Here is a 7,563-nt window from a genome sequence, read left to right on the forward strand (position 1 = left end):
TCTTAAATTCAAGTAAAATTCCTATGGAGCTCAGTACGTTTTGACTGAGATGGTAGACATATCGTACACCCATGTGAGACAATGATCTGATGTAGGAGGATCATGCTTGCTTAAATCCTTAGAAAAATAAGGTGTTTAGTACAGTGTTGTATCTAATATCTATCTAATACAGATATTATTTCTACATTCAAAACTGGTTCCACACTATACCAAGACAGGCTGTTTTGTTGAAATGCAAAACTGAATGGCTGACAAATCCTACTCTATTTTTTTCTTTGTTAGAGGATTTTTTTTTCTGATTTGTATTTTACATCTACTCGAGTCATTTATACAAATTCAATACAAAATGCCTAACAGTAAGCTTTTTACTTAAAACCTTGCCAGGTGCCATATTTTATTCTCTTCTTTTTATATGGATATTACCTATTCTTCTGACAATTTAGCAAGGCATTTCATTAAATCACTGTAATGCGATTAATTTAGATGGAAACAAATTTTCGGTGAGCATAGAAACATTGTATTTACAATATATAGCTTAAAAGTGTCCATAATTTGATAATAATATTGTCTTGATTCAACCTGTGATTATATTTTCATCCAGTAGTTTTATGGGTTTAAAAAAGTTAAGTCCCTTTTCTCCTTTTTAGCTTGTTTTCAGAATTTGAAAAACGGAGATACAAAGGGAGCTGTGGCAGCTGCACTCTCTTTCATGTGTGTCCATTCCAGGTGAAGCCCAGCATAATGTACTGTAATATGTCTCTTCAGTTCTCTGATACAATGACCTGTGCATCCTCCTAATCCCCCACAGAATGCGCAGACACAGACTGATTGAGGTGAGTATGGACTTAAGTATATATTGTTCTTTGTAGCACTGAGGAATTGGCACTTTTGCCAAATGTGAGATGATGTGGATTGTAATCTATTGAGATACGAGTTCAGACTGGGCCCTGCTGTACATTGTAAGAATAACTAAAGATTTGTCTGGAGTAAGTTTTGTGTTTTTTTCTTTTTCTTTTTTTTTTTTTTTGTCTTTTCTTCCTCAAAAACCAAACAAAACCCTCTTCCACAGTTTCTGTCACTTTGCAGTTCTACAAACACCCATAATCATGAAAACACCTTTGTGGTAAGAGCCTCTTGCAGCAGGCTGGGATAATATGGCACAAGAATTCCCAGCCTACTACTCAGGGGTATTGGTGCAACCACGAAGGGTTATGCACATGGGAACCATGGGGCTTACCCTTCCTGATGGTATATATTTTATTTTTTAATTTATTCTGTGAATCCATTTAAGACTTTATAGCTATTGGGGGAACTGTAGGTTAAATCTCGATGAATTCTCATTTTGATCTAATTAGAGAAAACTGAACATGGGTTATTGAAGAAGGGGTGGCAAATAGGAATATTGAGCACAGATGCTTCCAAATCCTAGCTCATAACTGTTTTAGCAAGATCACCTTTCTAGTATAATCGAATTAGAAGATTTTATTTTCTTTTGCTGTAATAGGAAAGAAGTAGGGCAGCAGTTTATCTTATAGGTCTCAATGACAAAAGAGTATTTTAAATGCTTAGTCTTTTGTTTCATAATGAATGAGAAACAAGAGGTCTGACACTTCAACAGAGGAGGTATCCACAGCAATTAAACAGCATTTTTAATAATCCCCCAACCTTTCCTGTGGAATCAAAAGCTTGATTCTGATCCTAAACTAATATACCCGCCTCGCTCTCTCTCCCTCTGGCTCCTACCTGGTATACAAAACTCCCCTTGCACTCCTCCTCTTTGCACTCCTAAGGAGTTCACTACTCTCCTTACCACTGGGGTCAGCCTCTTTTGTAAAATACACTAGTTAACAAACCTAGCAGATTTTTTTTTCTACTAAAACTGTATTTCAGTAACTCTGTTTTTTGCCACCCAGCTTTACTGGCCCCATGGTGCCTGGGGTCCCCTGCCTATGACTGCACTCAGCTGGGACTTCTGGGAGACAGCCCTGAGGAAAACAAGTCTCTTATATTCCCATAGACATAGATAGGCCTGGGGAGGCTGATAAACGTGCTGCTTCTCTGCCTTCAAGACAATAGTCCTAAATACATAACAATTGACATATATATCATGATCTTAAACAGCTAAATAAAATTATTACATCAATATTGTGCATTAATAAAATGTAGGATAATCTTTGAAAGTGTGGCTCTTAACGTTCTGGGAGTGGAAAAGTTGTCTAGGATTGCAAAAACTCAAAAAGGTATTTTTACTTTTGAATAATATACAATAAATTTAATGGAATTCTTTATACCTAACAAAATTTTAAATTTTATTAAATTCAAGATTTGTTTAATCTTAAATATAAAACCACACCTTTGGGCTGTAACATTTAGAATACTGTTTTTCTTTTAAAAATTCTGAAAAAAAGAATATATTTACAAGCATTCCTCATTAATATATTTTATAGAAAACATTTTATTAAAATATTTTCAAATACAACATTTCCAATTTTGATATACTTTAGTGGGGTTGTCCTGTAATTAAATTTTTAAGCAGCATTTTTTTCCTTCAGTGCTTAAAATGGAAACCTAAGAACACTGGAATCTTAATAGTAACCCAGAAGAGATTGCTTGTTGACGTTTGAGTTAACGGGAATAAAACATCCAGAATGTTTTACTCTAATTGGCTGGTTTTGTGCTAACACATGTGCATTAGTATGTTCTAAAATAGCTTACCAGAATGCTTAAATACATTTCAACAAATCTGTTTGAACTCTGCATTTCTGCTGCAGGCAGAATAATGTCTATTGGGTTTATGTTTGACTCAGAACTTCCTGCAAGGGAGATAGCAGATTCATCAAGGAAGAGTCCGTCACACAAATACCATCTGCTCCAGGACTCAGCTTTACAGACGGTGAGAAGACTCTTTGCTAACACACAGAAGACTGAGGTAGAGAACCTGCCCAAGAAGGCTGAGGTAAAGAGCCATCTTGCATGGCTGCAACTATAATAATCCATCTTCTGCAGCCTTATTGGTATGCCAGTGTACCTGTGTTAGTGGGTAAAATTCACTGGTTTCTTTAACAGCTAGTACTGTTTTTCTCAGGGAATAACTAGATTTATTTTTATCACTTTCTTTTTAAGAGTTCCTGGGATGTGAGGTAATACAGGTTTTTAAGAGGCACATGTTTCATTCAGTGCTCAAAATTAAAACTACTCACCTTGTGTATTTCTTTCAGCTCACAATGTTGGTCCGGGGGGGGAAAGGGGTGGGGAAGAAGGGAGGAATAGAATTAATGTAAACAGAGCTGAAGAAACCTGAGCAACAGGGAGTTTGTTTATACAGCCAATGGTGTCCTCAAGCTAGGTAGCTTGCATAGCAGTTTTTTGCTTTTGTAGATATTTGAAATCAGAATGGGTTTTCCTTCTGGCAGAATCCAGTTAGTGACCATTGTATTTACAGTTTCAGCTTGTGAGAAGCAAGGCTTACATCTATTAAATTTGTATCTCTCTTTACTCATGTGATTTTCCCCTGGAATTTAATGGAAACATTGTTTAAAGTTTATTGTAAAGATTGAACTTTAATACACTGAATTTGGGTCTTCAAGTAGCAGAGCTCAACACCTGGAGAATATCACCAAATATTCACAAAATTGGCAAATATAACTGCAGTAAAAACTATCAGTATTCAATTGAAATTGGTAGCACATTACTGTCTAATGAAATAAGAAACCAGTTGGCAAAATACATGTCCAATTTTTTGGCATTTGGATAAAATACAGTGGGAGAGACTGAGTTTCAAATGGTTTTCTCAGCTTAAGAAAAGGAATGAAAAACAAAACAACAACAAAAAAAAAGCCAAGGCTGAGAGATCTCAAGCTGACTTTCAAATGCAGGTGCATGGGGGAAAAATATCTGCTTGACCTATGACCCTACTTTTCTCTATGCACTAAAAGTTGATCCTGAAGTATCAACACATATTCCCAATTTTGTCGAGAACAATTTTTGGAGCCCACATTTTACTCTTAAGGAGACATTAAAAATGTATGTTTCTAACACTTCTGTAGCACTCAGTCAGGATGTTGTCAATGCTGTCATTTCATGGTTTAGGCTAGTCTTGTACGAGTTGTCAATATTTCTGTTTCAAAATCTCCTTCATTAAAAGTGGTTGCAGCTATGGCAGGGGTTAGTAAGATTGGATACCAATACAATAATGTTAGGTGACAGGTAGTCAAGTGTCAAAATAGTCCATAGACACTATTGGCTTCCGTCAAAAGAAGATTGATACTGGATTGTGGCTGTATTTTACAGCTACCAAAGCCTACTGCTCCCCAATTAGTAAGCAAGTTGAAATCTGGTAGAAAATCAAACCAAAACATAGAGTTAATGGATCCTTGTTTGTTAAATTACTGCCATTTCTCTTCTTCTGCTTTCTGATAAAGCACATGCCTTAAAAATATAAGCCAACAAACACATTCATACCTGTGTATTTTGTGCAGTGAATAGGAAAATAAAAAGATAAATTCCCTCTGCTACCTTTCCCACTGCCCCCTAACAAACATTTTCTCCTCCCAGTTTAACAGCCTGTATTGACACTTGTTTGGGTGAAACAAAGTGTGTACAAAATCACGTTTAGATTGCAGGAACACAGACATCCAACCTAAAAAACACACTTAAGATAACCCAACCCAGCTGCCAGCCAAGCACTCCAATTCCAGAGCAAATTGCTAAATAAGATATTAGTGAAAGGGTTTGCAACTACGCTGGGGGTAAAGAAGTGAGTGAGGGACTTGAAGGTCAGTATATAACTAGAAGTGGGAAATCAAAGGCAATTATAAAATTTCTAGGATGTTGTCATCATTTTTTAAATAGTTAAGAGTATTCTAGCATAGGTGTCCAGCTGAAGCAGAAACATCCTTACTTTTCACCCCATGAAAAGTAAGCTTCTCCAGAGCATAAAAGCTGCCCTTAGCTATGCAGTCTGCAGCACTTTGAGGGATGTGTTGGCCAACAGAACTCGAATGAAACGGTTCTATATTCACTCTCGGTCTCTTCAGACTCTGCAGCTCAGCTGTGCAAAGCATTTGCAGACTTTCCACCAAACTGTCAAACATCTGGATATTTACAAAACTGTAATATGAAGGAGAAAAAAAAAAAAGTTAAGGGAAATATGGGTAGAAAATGTGCATGTGCAATTTTTTTGCAAGGCATATGTTAACATGCTGATTTACAGCACTCCCATCCTTGGCCCAAGCCATAGAGAGCCTGAAGGCAGCAGAGCTTCTATAGCCACAACTGTACACTTACATTCACTTTTTTCTGCATTTACTTTAGAGTTTATGGCTCCTGTTCCCAATGTCCTTTTGCTCATAGGCAGCTTGATTACAAATGCCAATGGCTGTTGCAGCAGGCATTGCCAGGGATTTTCTAGGAAGGCTGCCAAGAGCTGGCTGTCTGGCATACACAAAGTTGAGGGGATAGATAGAGACTTGTGGATGAGGAATGGTGTTTGAAGGTCTGGCTACACAGCATATAAAAAAAGCCTCACTGACTGTAGCACACAGATAATGGTTTTCTTGCAAACACAGAAGTTGGGGTGCCGCAGGACCAACACAGAAGGCATGTCAGCAAACCAGTAAGTGGCAAAAACTTACCCCAGGGTTGGTCTCAAGGCCACATAAGATGTAGCCCAGAAGACTAGAGAAAATCAAACATGGTCTCAATTTTCAATAAGATTTGACGTACTGAATAAATTGCATGGTCCAGAAGCTGTGATTTGGCCTAGAGCTGGTTGAAGCCATTAGCTGCTTCAGCTCGTGTAATTTTGGGAGGTTCTCTGTAGTGAGGGCAGTTTGAGTGTTTACAAAGGATTCTTTAAAGACACTAACGTATTTGAAGTTCTTCACTAGTTTAAAATGCTACAATGGACTGATGGGTTTGTGGGCAGGTTTCTGTCAAAATGTAGATGTGTAAGATGAATGCTGTTTCATGTGGTACTCTCCACACTGGATATAGCCATGGTCATACTGGCCATGCTCCAGTATGCATGGTGTGGGCTGCGTCTCTGCAGGCTTGTCTGTAGGAATGCACTGCTTTTTGTTGTTGTGTTTGGAAATCATCAACAGGTATTTCTTCTCCCAAGGACTGTGTTGAGCACCACACATTCATTTTGCCACAGAGGAAGGGAACAATTCAATTATTATAGTCCCTATGGTTAGTAAACTGATTTTTGCATGTTTTGTTCCTAATATTGAAATCAGAGTAGTAGGCATGTATGTGTGGATTCCCACAAAGATAAGGATATTTTATACATATGTCTGACTCTGTCCATTTTCCAAATTCAATAGTATATTGTCTTTGCATCCTTTGAAAACCAATGATTTGATTTTGATTTTACTGTCTTACTCTTGTACCAATACGACCACTTACTGAAAAACTCAGTATTTAAACATGCAAATTACTGAAGGTAATATATGTTAAAGACACATTTTAAATAGCTGTTGAGTGAAAAAACAGAGGGTTTTGAGTGAAAAAATAGAGCTTATCATTTTAACATCCTTCATGGCATATATTCTCTGCTCATGACCATAGCATCTAAGTCTTCATAAAGGCTACAATTCAGAAATGTGCTATATGTTTTTACTAGGTGTCCTGGGTTCAGCAGTAGCAGTCATTTTTCCCCTTCTTGGTAGCTGGTGTAGTGCAGTGTTTTGACTTTCAGTCGGGAACAGAGATAACAAGGATGTTTTGGTTTGGCCAAGGACTTTGTAGCCTCATGCTCTGCCAGGGAGGAGGGGGAGCCAGGAGGAAGCAGAGACAGGACACCTGACCCAAACTGACCAAAGAGGTATTCCATACCACAGCACGTCATGCCCAGGGGTAACTTTACCCGGAAGGGCTGGGAGACTGCAGGGCTGGAGGAGGTATCGGTCGGAGCTTGGTCGGGCTTGGGGGCCGAGTTATCGGTCAGCTGGTGCTGAGGTGTTGTATTCTCTTCCCTTGTTATTTCCTTTATCATTATTTTCATTGGTGGTAGCAGCAGTGATTTGTGTTATACCTTAGTTACTAAACTGTTCTTATCTCAACCCATGAGAGTTGCATTCTTTTCGATTCTCCTCTCTGTCCCTCCGGGAGCAGGGGGAGGGCAAGAAAGGGGGGGAAGTGAGCGAACGAATTACCTGACTGGGTTTAAACCACAACACTAGGTTTTCCGGATCATGAGGTAAAGTGAGCAACATTGTACAGCTTGGAAGTTAGTGACTCTTTTAAATTATAGTAAAAAATATCTCCACCATCTAAAAATATTTATGAAAAATGCATTTAAATTTTTCCAGTGAATTGAAGCAGAGTTGTGTGAGGGTGTACACGTTGTTATACAAGAAAAGAATTGAAATAAGCAAACCATGTTTAGATACTTAGGATGGCCTCTGCATAAATCTAGCATTGCCATAAAATTCTCTAGTCTTGCTGTTAGTAGAAGATAGGTGGTGTTGGGAAGGTGCCACAAAGGCAGTCCTCCTAAATATCTCCCTTGCCATCAGTCACCCAAACCTCCTGTGTGACTGGTCTGTTGGTGATTGAATT

Source organism: Pezoporus occidentalis, unplaced genomic scaffold (assembly GCF_034315485.1).
Source record: "Pezoporus occidentalis ecotype Australia unplaced genomic scaffold, CSIRO_AGI_Poc_V1 ctg150, whole genome shotgun sequence".
Lineage (NCBI taxonomy): Eukaryota > Metazoa > Chordata > Aves > Psittaciformes > Psittacidae > Pezoporus > Pezoporus occidentalis.